Here is a 16,029-nt window from a genome sequence, read left to right as displayed (position 1 = left end):
CTGAATGGTATACTGGCTGGCAACCGGGGTCTGCCTAGTTGGTTCCAATCAAAGGACACAACCAGGTTGCTTGGCGGTGGGACCGAATACACGGCCGGATACGGCCCTGACGATGTTCCTTCCTGCAATAAAGGAATGGGTGCATTGCCCTGATGCTCATCAGAATCTGTGATGATGAAAAGAATCTGGATGGTGTCATCTTTATTCTCTTCAGTGAGGGTGTCATTTGAAGATGAATCTTCAGTGACGGTGTCATTTGAGGATGAAACCTCTGAAGGAAGAACCGGGTCAACTGCCGTATCGACCTTTAGACTTTCGTCTGGTCTGGATTCAGTAGGTTCATTTTCAATGACTGACGCTTCAACTGACCACTTGAGTGGGCCAGCTGTATTTTCAACCAACGAAGGACTTGGCATGAGTTTTTTGTATCCAGGAGGAAGTCTCAATGGTGAAACTGGGCGATCTTTCAAAACTTTATTCGTTTCGTCTAAGAAGGGACAACGGTGGATGTCGTGATCGCCTTCACACAGTCTACAGGGGGATCTTGCTCCCCCTTTTTGTCTTGAACCTTCACTTTCGCTGGTTGACGGTAAGCATTCAACATGGCTATCAAAGGTTGATGCTCCCGAATTGTGCAACCGAGGGGACCAGTCCCTTAGTATCCGGGGAATACAAGGACAATCTCTATGGAAGTGGTCTCCTCTACATATGACACATGGCGATTTAGGCCTGGTCTGTGTTGTGTGTGGATTTTTGTCAGATGTCTTTTGCTTGCCCCCAGTCGCCTTAGGCTTCTTCTTCTTCTTCTCTTTCTTCTTCTTCTCCTTCTTCTCCACGGGAGCTTGGCTTTTGCCGGCTCTACCTTTCGAAGATGAAGGATTGGAGGAAGAGTTATAGGAAGTAGAAGGCTGGTGGGCAGCTCTAGACTCATCTAACTGTTGACTCGACTGTTCAGGAACCATGGTGTTCTGAACTACATTGGTTGAGAATAGCCAAATAGGCAGGCCAATTGTCAATCCTGGAAGCGACAATGTGGCCATGTGGGGTGCACCAACTTCTCCCCAAGAGGAGAAAGGACTAGGATTTCCATCATGTGGAATTCCTTGGTTGGGGCGTTCCATGTTCTCAACCTAAAGATCAACGCAGGAATAGGAGGTGATTATGTTCCGTTTAAAATAAATTTTATAACGACGCTTTAGACACAACTTGCTTTTTCACTTTTTAAGAGTCGAGAAAAAGCTAAAGATGACTCTAGTCTCCTTCGATGTATTAACGAGCCCGAAGTGACAAATGCTCGGCTGGACTTTTTCAGTTGTAGTGTTTGAAAAAGGCCAAAAGAAACTGCTCTGGAGATCTAGGCAGAGGGTGTGCCAAACCTTTCGCAAAACCACAGAATACGTTTTACGGTACGAGTGGTCGATCTTCTTGAATGCTGTGTTCACTACATTGCGATCAGTAGGGCGGCCGACACGGTTTCCTATGGATAAAGGCTTTTATCCTATAGGGGTCTCCCAATATATACACGACGGTACGTGGGAGCACAAGTCCGTATTGATACTTATCGCTTCACCGTGGAGGAATCACCCAACCACTCAACGCTAAGATATCACGTTTAACGACGCCGGAACACGTCTCTAGCTTAGACCTCTATGTGTTTGCGTTATGTTTCAATGCGTTGTTATGTAAATTCAATTTATTTTAAGGTTGATCTTGTTTAGCAGTTTGCCTTTATGGATCACCACGAGATGTATAGTAACACTCCTAAATGCAGTCTAAGATGATAAGCAAGCTTTTCAATCTTTCAACTTTGAAAATCTTAACTACTGAGGGAAAAGAAATATAACATCTTTTCACACAGATCATAGAGCACACACTAATGCATTTTCCCTAAATCAACATGCAAACTGTCATAATGCACATGCACAATGCAAGTATTTCTTTTCTCTTTCTTAATGTTTGTGTGACACAAAAAGAAAGTTGTTGTATAACTTTGAATTCAATTTCAAGTGAAAGCAAACAAGCTTGTCCAAAATCAAAAGACATCTTAAGATTTACTTGTTTCGACACTAGAAATATATAAACTCAAACCATATGACGAAAGCAAAAGCTCAATCAGCTATGAACAACAAATAAACTAACTCTTAAGATCAAAACGACACTTAATCACAGGTCTGGATCTAAGAGGCCACAACAAGACTAGTTCACTTTCGTTATGGGAAACTGCAAATGTACAAGAAATACACAAAGAACAAACACAGTTTCTTTATACAACCGAGGCGGAATAGTGACAAGGAAAGTTGGTTTCAGATAGGCACATTGACTGGTAACAGGCTGCAAAAACAAGAGTGAAAACAGGGCAAGAAACAGCAGGAAACCCCAGTAGCACTAGGCGAAACTGGTCCGGCGCAGGTGGTACACAGGCAGTTTGACCTTCAGCGCAGGTAGCCCCTTCGGGAACTGTGCTGAAATGCAGACAACCTTCACACAGCCTGCACTGAAGAACGAAACTTTCGTTTCTCTTGGTTTCCGGGTCACAGATTGCTCAAAAATTCACAGTTTTTGGCCAAATCAGAAGCTATCAGTCAAGTACACACTAAGGGATGAAAAGGAGGATGAAAAGCTATCACTAAGAGCTTATTAGAGTCCTTATGAATCAGCTCTTTGAATGATAAACTTGCCCAGAAACTGAGCTAGAGTAGCTGCCCTCTACTTTGCATTTGAAAGATCCAAATGCAGTTCGATTCGGTACTCCCTTTGTTTATGAAATGAATAGCAAAAACACAAACAACCAACAAGATACGATTCCCCATCGGAGTCGCCAATTTGTTGTTGGGAAAAGTATCCAATACGGAATGACCCTATCCCACTCTAAGGGTGATAGTACCTCAGCAACAACTGAATGCAAAACTATTCAAGATTACTTCTTTATGAGATGAGAGAGAGAAGAGAAAGGGATCCACTAACCGTTATCTTTCGCTAATGGTTGATCCAATCTTCTCTCTTTGCTGCTTGCTCCCAGCTCCTTGCTCTTTCACTGGCCCAGCTACACAAAGATCCTGTAAAAGCACAAGAAAAGGAAACTACAAGAAGCATACATCCATAATTGATTCAAGGATTAGAATAAATCAAATATACAAGCATCAATACACCATTGAGACACATGCATATAGAAGAACCTCAACTGCTTTATTAATTGAAGAAGTAAAGTTCTGAGAATGTTACAACCATAAGAGGCCCAATGCAGCAACACCTCCCAGCAGAAAGAAATCTCCTCTTCACCTCCTTCAAGCAAATCACCCAATAGTTCTATACTCAAACCAACAACACTTCCTTACATACACAAGATTCCAACCTCCCTAGACCTCATGAGAGAGCTCTATATATAGGAGTTTTGGAGAAAGTATGAGTCAGCTTGAGGCTGGCATGAATCTGACTAGTGTCCTCTCCCACTTCAGTTATTCTTCAGTTCTTGAGTCCACTTGGATTTTCTTGCTTCCACTTGGAGATCTAGATCCTCTTACTCATCACAAGGCGAATTCCTTGATCCAAGTGTCATTTTGGAAGCTTCCTGGGCATTTGACACCTTGCAGAATGACTGTGCCACTTAGCCAATCTCGCCTAGTGCAGGTAGCCTTCATTGCTTTTGACATTCAGCGCAGGTACAGAGTGGAGCAGTTGACATTCAGCGCAGATGCTCAGTGGAGCAGCTGACATGATCCAGAAATAGCTTGTTTTTTAGTGTTTTCAGGTGGAGAACTGATTTTTAGTGCTGTGGTTTGCTGACCTTGTTCCTCTAGGGGTAGGAACAACATGTTTAGGGACTTTGGATCCCTTAGATTATTGACATTCCATGCTTCATGCTGTTAGGCACAAAAATGTCTATAACACTTATGTATTTAGCTTCTTTGATTGCTGGTACTGTCCATGTGTGAAATTGTGAATGGCCATCAACCACTGAATTCAGCTGAGCTTCTACAGCAGTATTTCCTTCCCATAAAGTTTTATAATACTTTGCATTTATAGATGCATGTTTTCTAGCGGCTTTCTTTAATTTGGCAATTTCATATTTAGCTGATTCCAATTGTCTCTGTATGGCTGCTATATTATCTTCTTTAGATGCAATGACTGTTTTGCCCGTGTCTTTTTGTATCTCTTCCCCTGTTTCCTCTGTTCTTGGCAGTGCTTCCTGTACTTGCTGGAATCTCCTTGTCATAGGTCTTCTTGGTTTAAAAACGAACTCTTCAGCTGGCACATCAAATCTAAGCCTTTTTGAGGCCTTGGATTTCTCAGTGCTTTCTTGTTCTGACTACATCAATTCGACTTGAACTGGTATAGACTGCTCAAATTCAATAGCCTGCAATAAATCATTTAAACTTGCCTTGGACACTGGACTTTCTTCAACTGCTATAGCATTACCTTTTTCCTTATTTATTTGACTTCTTGTTCTTACCCTTGAGACTGCTTCAGATGTGCTTGTTTCAGGTACAGTCTTTTTACCCTAAGCCTTTTCCTTAGTTGATTGCTGAGCTTGATCTTGGATGATGAGTGGCTTCAGTGGCTTCACTGGTTTTCTTACTTGTGATCTTACTTGTGCCTTTGTAACTCTTTTAGCTCTTGCTTCTATTTGGAGCTCAGCTATTGTAAAATCCCTGGCAGGTTGGGGAGTGAGGCCAGTCTGGCTTTTGAAGCTAGCCATAAAAATGAATGAATTCCAATCCCTGTCTATCTTTTTGAGCCCATCTAAAACCAGTAGTTTAATCAAACCATGATGAAACAAAGAGGTTTCATAGTCCTCTTTCCTTAGCTGTACCTTATCACACATCTTACTCAAACTACGGAACAGATAAAAAGGTAAGTCTATGGAGACTTTCCCGATGAAATGCAAAAGTAGTTTGAAATGGTAAGAATAAACCTTGTTACACCTTCCTTCACAAGTCAAATATTTCTGTATGCAGGTGAGTAAGAGAGCATAAAGTTCTTTGACATAATTCCTGGGCACTGCCTTACTTAAATCTTAATTTACATAATCATCCTTGAAAAACTCCTTGCAAGGATTCATGTCAAATTTAAAATTTTTGAACCATTCCTCTTGTCCTCTTGGGATCTTTGTCACAGCAGATATCACTTCTGGAGAAACCTGCACTTCTAACATGGCTACCTTTGAATTCAAACTAGTGAAGTTAAGTGCGAATTCCTTAGTTACCTGTGCATGTCCTCCTTGTAATTTTTTGCAAAAGTTCCAGCACTCGGCCTTTTTAAACGCTTTCTTCACCTCTTCATTTCTCAGCGTTATATCCAGGCCTTCGGGTTCATTCCTTAGACATTTGCCGGATCTGTGATTTTTTTTCTCCATGGATTCTTCCAAATCTTCGCACACCAAGACTACCAGCTCCGATTGAAATTGTGATTCAGCTTCTTTTTTAATTCGGTCTCGCTTGATTATCAGCCTCGCTTGAACTTTCAGCCTCGCTTGAATTTTAAACTCTTCCATTTAAAATCTTTCAAGATATAATCTTGTAGATTTTTTCATTCATGCAGGACTTACGGCCATCATTATGGCTTACGCATGGTAAAATTTCTTGGGAATAATAATTGGTGCATATCAACAGATCTAGTGGTGGTGATAGTGGCAATGAGCATTAAAATGTGATAAGAAAGGTATATGAGCTGACATGAGAAGACATGGCTGATGAATCACCTAACGGACTTGACATTTCGGGAAAGATTCACTGTGGAATGTACGAATCCATGATTTCGCAGCGCTATTAGTTTGAATTTTAATGATGCGTTGCGAAACTGCCTAATCATGAAGCGCTGCGAAACTGCCTAGTTATGATTGCGCTATGAAATTTTCGAATTGGAATAGCGCTGCGAAATCATGAAAAGACACGGTGACTCACATAAGACCAGAGGTGGCTATAGAACAATGATGGGTAGAGGGGAACCAATGGGAGTTGAGAACAACTTGAGTTAAAAGCTCTTTTAAAAACTCCAAATCCTACGGGAAGAAAATTAAAAATGAAAATTTGAAATTAAACTAGCACACACCTTTGCCATCGGGCTAGGATAGAAAATTACATGTATCAATTTTTAGTTCTAAGTGATAACAAAAGGAATTTTACTTTGATAATCTGCAGGCATGTCATTTAAAACTTGAGGAAGAGCGAGAGGTGCGAACCGAGCAGCCATTGCTCTTGGAGGATTTTGTCTGGGAGTTGTTGGGGGAGTGGATACAGCTGAAGTATGAGGAGCGTGAGGAGGTCTATGCGGAGGAGAAGCCACGTGAGATGAAGAAGGAGAATTTGTTGTAGACGTTGGATAAGTGATTATAGGTTGTTGGGGAATAGTGGGAATGAAAGGGGGTTTGGTAGGAACTTTTGAGGCGGAAGCCGTGATAGAAGATCCAATGTTTGCAGATGCAGCTTCTAGGAAATTAGCAAGGCTTGAAAACTGGATGTCTCTCTTAAGGCACCGCAAGATAAAATTTTCAATCAACTTATTGTTTCTTTCAACTTCAAGGGCCGCAACAAAATTAGGATTTGGAACTAGAGAATCAAGTGCACTTTCAGATTTGGTTTTAAACAGTGACAATTCAAACCTTTCGTCAAAATCAAGTTCTTCAAGATATTTAAAAATTGTAGGACATGAGTGGGATTTAAACACGGGAGTCATAGAGCTCTCTTGACATAGAAGTATTGGAATCAAGTTGTGATTCTCGTAAACAGGAGGAGGATTAGGATCCGGATTAGCTCTGGTATATCTCTTTGAAGCCAACGTGTTATTTTCACGAAATCAAAGGAACATAAACAACTTTTTCAGACTATCAAACAATAAACTTATCATCCAGGAGCTTAGAGTTTGCAGATGTACTGGGGTGTTTCAAGTGTCATAATTACAAGCTAGACTGGAGATTGACTGAAGTAGCACTTATCTACTTGCGCTAATGCAAAGCAAAAGCGTTTCGAAGGCTACCTGGCTAATCTTCAGGCTTTGTCTGTAGCTTATAAAAAAAATGTCATTAACAAACAAACCATTTGTTCCCCAGTATGGTCGCCACTATGTTAGAGCCTAGATTTTCCTCAGGCTGAAAAGACAAGGTTCTAGGTCCACATCAAACCACGCTCAGCCTCGTAGCTAGCCCTACAAGGACAGGAGAGGGCTCACTCCGGGTCAATCTCAGCAGAAGGTGATCAATGAGGCTCGAGATTACTAAATTAGAAATTGATCTTAGGCTAGGTATGAAGTACAAGGAGCTTGAGGTTGATTTTTCAGGTTTTTCTTGAATCAAAGGAAAAGGCAATTTTGGGTGCGGGGATGAGACACAGTTTTTGCAGAGGTCTACTTGGGGCAAGGTAGGTGATCATATTTATGCTTTTAAAGAGAATGAATGGGTAGATCTGACTGGTGAGAAGCTAAGGAGAGCAATAAGCTTTCAAGGATTCTCCTTAAACAGACGAAAACATGGAAAATCAAACAAACTTAAAGGTAGAGCATAACAATATATGGACTCTACCTTAACACTTCATTTGTTCAATTGCAGAAGATGAAAGAAGGAAAATGATACACATTAACAACTTACAATTACTGAAAGAGGCACACCATCAACACATAAAGCCACAAGGATCCCAAACAGTGCTGCAAAACCCTGGTCTTTCCTTTGCCAAAAATGCAGAAGTGAATGTACAATAGAGTGTTAAGCTTTTCCCAAGAGTCCAACCCTGAAAATGACTTGAAAATTACATAATATAGGAAAGCCAACCTCTTCCCTTGCCTCTAAGGGTCGATTTCATCATTCTAGGAGCTGTTTCAACCAATTCTAAACAAAGCACTGCAATCTAGGCAGTCAAAGCAACTTGCCTCTATAAGGTAGGAAACTGATTCATTGATTAAATTTTCACTCTTTGGTGAATGAATCTTCTAGATCAGGTAACTAAGTGTCAAATTACATCATGTTTCAATCATTACATCAAGGAAAAGTAAAAAATTACATCACAAATCAAAACTGGTCAAACTAGCTGAGTTTTTGAGATGAAAGATGAAAAATAGGGCAAAAAAGCTATATGCGCCTCGCTGATTTCTATATGCGCCGCGCTACTTTGATGCTATTTTTGAGGTAATTGCAGGAGTCCAAATTGAGCTCAGGTTGGCTTGTTGGAAAGCCCTATCTGTCTACTATCCAACCTAAGTAGAAGTTTCAAAATTGATGTCCATTTGCCCCTCCAAAAGTGCATTCTCCCAAGACTGCTTCCGGTGTGTCCAAATAGGGGAAATGAGGTCATTTTTTGCATGGTTTTTGACCTTTTGAGGAGCCAAAACTTTCCCAAACTTCTTTTCCAAGTACCAAAATTCATGATTTCTCATGACAAATCCAAAACTGCAAGCCATTTGTGATTTGGAGCTCTCAATCCTATGGGTCGCGCAAGGTGCGCGTCGCATATAGAGAAAAAACCTATTTTTTAAATGCAAAAATTTCAAAATGACCAAAAATACCTCAAATCTCTTGAAATTTGGGTTGTAGTTCCTTCATCAAGTGTGATGATGAGCTAAAGAGGCCTCGGCCAAAATCTGAAGACGATCAAGCTCCCTTTGCTTCTTCTGCTTGCGGATTGCCTTCTTCAATTTTGCCTTTAGATTTCTTATCCGAGCCTTGCAAACTTGGTTCCGTGCCCTGTAGTGAACAGTCATATGTCTCAACAATGCATTATCTTTATTAGCCTTACTTAGCAGCTTCTCCAAGTAAATGTTGACCCTTTCGAGATTAGACTCTCGATCCTCATTGACCTGTCGCTTTAAAGAAGTGAACTGAATCCTCCTATGTTGGGCAGCTTGGCGATTCTCACGGATGTTCTGTAGCTCCATGATTCTATTCTGATATTCAAGCTACTTATTTCTCTGTTCTAGATACCTGATGTTCCACTTAGCCATCTCCAACTATATTTCTAATGCTTGGATGTCTGTTTCTTGCTCCTCAATCATCATTCTATATCTAGACTTCTATAAATCCATAACTATCTCAACATCAAGAATGATAACGAAATCTGATGGCTCAACTGAAGGCCCTTTCTCATGCATGGGCTTCTTGCCCTTGTCCTGTACCTGTACCTGTGGTGTTGATGTCGGAAGCGAGGCCCCTTCCACGCTAGGTGGAGATAACACTCGCTTTGCTGCTGCAAACAAAGGTTTGGTACCTTTTAGATAGCCTCTCTCATATGTAATGAAACTAGGCCTGGTCTCATGACGCTCATACTGCTAAGAAGGTTCACCCTCATGTTTCACCTCTGATACTTCTTGTGAATCTCTGAAGAAATCACATGAGATAAAGTCATCCCAAGTGATGCCCTACAAACCAAGTCGATGAACTGCCAAAATCTTTATAATTGCAAAATGATATACATTGTTGAGTTGCTCCTGAGGGGTTCTACGATGTATAAAGGTTGTCATCCTCTCTATATTCTGACAGACGAAATACGGAATGTTCATCATCCGCACCCTGGTGAAATGCATAAGTAACCTGATGTGATAAGCATAAAGACGAGATAATCGTCCCTCACAGCTGAAATATTTCATGATCAATCTCATGAGAGGACCATACTCATCTTTCAGGTACCTGAATGTGAACACTCTTTTGAGCTGCCTCAAGAAATTGGGTTTGATATATGTCTCATAATTCTGCTTGTCAATCTGCTATTTTTTATGCCATAGTTCACTAATATTTGGTATACCTGTTGCTAGCGAAACAGTTTCTGGTGTGAGTGGAAAGGTGACCCCAGCCAAGGTAGATTTGTCTCCGTGCAAATGTAAGACAAAAAGACGAGCCAACTCATAATGAAACTGGACCTCGGCTACCTTCTGACAAAACTCATAGCATAACTGATGCTCAAAGCACTGCATAGCAAGAGGACATGCATGCAGTTCTATAAGGGTGACTGGTTCTTCCCTGACATGTTTGCCACTTTTACGAGGCCTCCGGGGTTCTTGTTCACCTACGGGAGAATTAGTTTGGGTTTCTGCCTCATATTCCGATGAGTGACCAGATGACATCACTGCTGATATATAAACTGCCACAAATGAACGTTGATAAGTGAAACTGCTGTTTGCAACTAAATATGGACAGTTCCTTTGATTTTAACAATGTTGAGACCAAGGGGAAACAATGTACAAGGGATACTAGGAATGGGAAAACATCAGGGAATTAGGGAACTTTGAAATGAAATGTATTTAGGGATGGGAGGGGAAATGTAAATATGAGATTAGGGTTTTAGGGTTTGGGATATTAAATAAGATTAAGGAGTTTTTTATAGAGGTGGGAGATTAGGATTTCATGGATTCTAGTGTAGGATTAATGAGGGAATTGATGGAGGGAATTAATGAGGAAATATGATGAGTGGATTTGGGAATGAGGAACAAAGGAAAATTGGGAAAAAATATAACCTTGGTAACAAAATATTTTCAAACCCTACAACACTTTTATATTGATAAAGGGATGCTTTCAAAATTCGATCTCCACGGCAATCATCCATGATCCCATCCCTTTCACCATTAAAAACAAAGCCAAGGCAATGGAGGCGAGCCTACCTGACAAATTGATCTGAAGAGGAGGCGATTTGATGAGGTTTCGGACAAGTTACGAGCTCCAAACTGTAAGCACCGTGCTCCTTACCCAGTGGACCGTGCAAGTTATATGCGCCACGCTGGTTATAATTTACAGTAGCCTGGATGTTTGTGTGCGCCGCATAGCCTGTTATATGTGTCGCGCAGGGGAAATGAGTACCAATCTGCTCCAAAATGCTCAAACACGACTTGCAATGGTTTTCTCCTCCTTTGGCATGCACAATGACTTGAAACTTCATTGAAAACCCTTATATAGACACCAATTTGATTTTTGCCTCTTTCATAACCCACTTTGTTATGTTTTGCAATTGACACTTTTTCAGGATTAATAGAATTTTGACCTTTTTGTTTCCTCTTTAAATTTCGTTGAAATAATGATTTTATTTGACAAATTTTTGCAGGGATAGTTATGATATGATCTGCCAAAGGAGGCTAGGGCTGTGCCGGGACATTTCAAGAACTGAAATTTTTGAAAATTTATTACAAAAATGAAATATTGACTTATCTTTAAAACAGAGTTTTGAAGAGAGGTCATAATCTATCCGTATAATGATAAAAATCTCTGAGATAACAATCTAATAAGGACATCCCTCTAGCCTGTTGGCTTTATTTAAACTTTGTCAAAGACCTTATCAACTTAACCCTAGACCTAATGACCAAAAAAACTATTATGACCTAGAGACTGAAACAGGACTGCAAATGACTGTTCAAGACTTGATTTTTAAGAATAGACCTGAGCCAACAATACCAAGCACGAGGGGAATGAGTGACACAAACCTCTCTGTCAGATTTATGGCATGCTTGTAATGAAATGAAATTGATCGAAACTGATGATGCACCTAAACATGAAATGCAAAAAAGAGCTTTGATCTCTGACAAAGGGATAACCAAACCCACTCTAACAGCAATAATGTTCCACTGTTGGGGCTAGTAGCTTTACACAGATGTATTATATGATAAGAGCCAACACTTTTTCTTTCATATCTTGTTATTGTAGTTGGAATGTTTTGGTTTCTTAGCAATGTATGTTATTTAACTTACGTAGTTTTGTATGAACTACTTTGTATGCAATTATATGAATCTTGTTGCAGATGTGTTGTTGGTTTAACCATCACTTTGGATTTTCAGCTGACCTGATTTCTAGCCTCTGCTGCATTTTCACTCATGTATTCCCTTCCCAGCTGAGTACTATCACAGGTTATGAAGGGGTACACTCATCTCACCCCCCATGTGTTAGAACATCTCATTCACCTTCCTTGACTCACTGCAACGGTCACACCCTTGCTACTGGTGGAGTTATCTTACTTGCCTCTATGCGACATCACAGTCAAGGCATTGCTTTACGACCCACTACTTGGACTCCTACAACAAACAGTCTGAGGTTCGATTGTGACTTCTTACCAGGGAGATCTGCTTGACATGTTGGTAGGTCAACCACCATCAATATAATAGTTTTTTGTAGAACACAAGTCTTCGAGAAGATTGAGCTGATCTTGAGATTGTTCCAGATTATGTTGGGTATGGTTCAAACATTTGAGACAATGATTATGAGGTAGATGGAGAGGACACCGAGGTAGACAATGATGATGATGACATTAATGATGATTATGGTGGTGATGATCATGATAGACATCATGATGATGATGGGAAATAAGTTGGTAGTAGCTAGTGAAATTTGTCATATCTATTGACGTTTATCATATAGACTCCATCATGGATCATCATTGATAAGTCGTTATGATGTCCACTTTAATGTTTATTATGATATGTATCATTTTCACCTACATTACCATATTGAGTTGTATCATTTTGAATTATATCATTTTTACATATATTATGTGGGGCTTCATTATGTGTAGCTCATGACAAGTGTAACATACCTCTTCAGCCTACTTCTAGAAATTAGCCCCTAGGCTCCAAATTTTTAAAATTTTATTTATCTACAATTAAGTTCAGGGGTTTTCATCATCTACTTAACCAATTATTTCATACACGGTGATCATCCCAACTACTATACTCAAAATCTTAACAGAAAATACATCATGAAGGCAGTGAACCCTACCTACTCTTTGGATCAGTCCTCAATCTTAGATCACAACTTCTTCAAGGTTTACATGCAATTGTTATCTTGCATCTATTTCACTAGCCTGGTCATGAATCATACCGTAGGCATAGATACAAGGATTAGTGAAGGTAAGGTTTAGGCAACATCCCAGAGTAGCTAAGCCAGCTATATTATATGAAAGTATTGAGATATGCATGGTATGGAAATTTATAAACATTATTACTAGTAGCCTTTCTCCATAGCAGTTCCATATGCATTCATGTCTTAGGCATATATGTCTATCAACTAACCAGGAGTATCACTCAACATCAGAGGAATCCTATTTTTCCTAACATGGTAATGATCACATTTTAGATTCAATAGATGTCTCACACACCCATACAGGTGTAGCCCACAAGCAACTTAAGATAACTAATTCAGGTAGCTCCCCTGCCCTAGGAAAATAACAACTACCTACTAGGCTTCTACCTATGACATTAAGTTAGAGTCACATGCATAAAATGGAATCCTTCATCATACATAATTCGTAGTTTTACTACCCTATTTTCTTGTCAGATTAATATGGTTATCATATATATTATGCACGAATAGTCAAAGAAACAACATTGTATGATTAACCTAAATAATATGTACCATAATTGTCCAGTTAATCCTTTCCCACAATTTAATAATGAGCCATACTATTACATGCATCCATATAAAGAATCTCATAACAACCATTAACAGAGAAAAATCTTATCATACATAATGATTATATACAATTCCTTCATTCATTCATAGCTAGGAAACTCATGCAAATTTCTTTAATAACTAAATGAAATTTAAACAGAGAGGGAAGAAACATCATACAAAACATTTTACACAAATGAATCCCACTCAAATCTCACTTGGAGAGCAAATCACCACCTCCCAACCATGAATCACCTCTGATTCCCCCCGAGCTGAGGTTCTTGCCAAGGATCAATTTTCCTTAATTGATTGATGCACTTGGTATTTAATACTCTCTTTCATGATTTATTTTCCATTAGTGGTGTCTCGCTTTTATCGCTTTTTCCATTTGCCTAGGTATTTTTCATAAAAGCTCATCTTTATCTCCCATGAGGCTTTTCCTCATAAAAGCTTGCCTTTATCTCCGACAAACCTTTTATGTACGATGGATTCTTTTCTCCCATCCATCTGATGGATCACTAATCCATCCAAGATTATCTAGAATCACATCTAGAAGCTTTATCATGAAAGATTCATCTCTATCCCATTCCTGAATGGGATATGGAGAGAATCTCCTCTCTCTTGGTGCTCCACCCTCCAAGTGATTTATTTTATTAATTTATTTAATAACACATTTTCTTTTCATATTACATATCACCTATCTTTCCTTAGCTTAGGTTTAGAATAGTTTAACCCACAAAGGAGGGTATCAAACCTAGCTTTCATCAGCTTAGGTTTATAATCATTTAACACACAAGGGAGGATATCACACCTAGATTTTACTCATCTTAGGCTTACAATAATTTAGCACACAAGGGAGGGTTGTTACATACTCCCCCCCTTAAATTTTACACCATCCTCAGTGTATCACTGCATCATGTTCTCATTCAAAGGTAGTTGGTTTCTGAATCAACAAATCTCATGGCTCCACCATCTGAACAAATTTTTCTGATGTACATCAGTCACAAGGAGTTCTCCTCTTCCATAGATACATTGGTCACCAAGAGTGCTTGTCTTCCATAGCTACATTGGTCACAAAGAGTTCCCCTCTTCCATAGCTACATTGGTCTCAATGTTATAGACATTTTTGGGCACTGCAACCCCAAGCATAAAATTTCCATAAACCAAAGGTTCCTATGTCCCTAAAAGTGTTCTTCTAACCCCTAAAGGAACAAGGTCAACTGATTACAGCTTATCCCAGAAGTTCTCCATGAAAAACTGCTCAGAACTAGTCAAAACAGGATCATTTCAATTGCTCCATAGGCAAAGTGCATTGCATCTCACCTAAGTACACTTTGTGGGTGCGTTGCATTTCAAAAAGTCCTTCTATGGGGTACGATGGGCGAGAAGTGACAAATGGCAGTGTCAATCCGCGAGGTGGAGAGGCATGGAATCTTCCAGAGACTTCTCCTGTGACACTTGCCTCTCTGAATTCGACCAAGGATGAGTAAGAGATCATCAATCTCCAAGAGGAAGCAAGAACTATCAGAGGGAAGGCACTAATCAAATCACAAGCTAACTCATCTCCCTTACAGATATCTATATATGGATCCCTCATCCCAGAGATCCAGAGGCTGGAATTTTGCATCTTGTAAGGAATTACTATTGGTTTCTTGAGACAACATCATAGTGTTGGGTGATTTAAGCTTTGTATGAGGTGAAGAAGGGCTTACTTGCTGAGAGGATGATGTTGGGTCAGAACAACTGGTTGTAACTCCCTTGGCTCTTTCTTGATTATCAATAAAAGCTATTCAAGTTTTCCTCCATACTCTTGTGTCACTTATGTTTTATGCATTTGTATGGTCAATTTACATCTGATCCTAGATTGTTTATGATTATAGATCCATGTTCTTGTATAGTGTTATGCTACTTTGATCCTACATGTACTCTGTGAAGCTAGGCATACAAGGAAGCAAGTAGCGAAGGACTATCAGTAGAGAGAGGCATCGAACTAGGAGATAAGCGCAAGACAGAGATTGGTCTCTTTTGTTCTTCTCTCATCTATATTTCATAAAGGAAAAACGAAAGTAGCTTTACTTTGTTTGTTTCTAAGGTAGCTACCACACCTTAGTGGGATAAGCAGTTCTGTGTAGACACTTTTCCCTGTAACAAAATGGCGACTCCACTGGGGAGCGACTAGGATGTTTGTTTATCTTCCTTGTCGTTTATTTTATAAACCTACAGACGGAGCCTGAAGTTGAGCCAGGTAGCTTTCGAACTGCATTTGCTATGCAAATGCAAAGTAGATAAATGGTGCTTCAGTCAATCTCTGAGATTTGTTTATGAATTAAACAACTAATTTACAAACTCTCTGATCGCCCTAGTGGTAGCTCTAGTAACTCCTTAGATCTACCCCTGATTTTTGGTTTATTGATTACCATTTGCGTGGCCAAAACCCCTGAACTGAACTACAAAATGTGACCCGGAACCCAAGAAAAGTATCGTCTCTGGCCCAGTGCAGGCTCTGTTCTGTGAATCTGAAATTCAGCGCACTTCCCGAGTGTAGTAGGTGCGCTGCATTTCAAGTTCACTGTGTTACAGGTGCGCTGATCAGACTAGGCATTGTTCCTCAGTTTTGGTTTTTGTGTTCATTGTTTTTAGTTCTATTCATGAGTTTCGTTGTTTGTAATCAGTATATCTCTGTT

This window comes from Pinus tabuliformis, chromosome 3_2 (genome assembly GCF_031772625.1).
Source record: "Pinus tabuliformis cultivar Carrire ecotype Pingquan chromosome 3_2, CPIR1, whole genome shotgun sequence".
Taxonomy (NCBI): domain Eukaryota; kingdom Viridiplantae; phylum Streptophyta; class Pinopsida; order Pinales; family Pinaceae; genus Pinus; species Pinus tabuliformis.
This window is presented reverse-complemented; position numbering follows the sequence as displayed.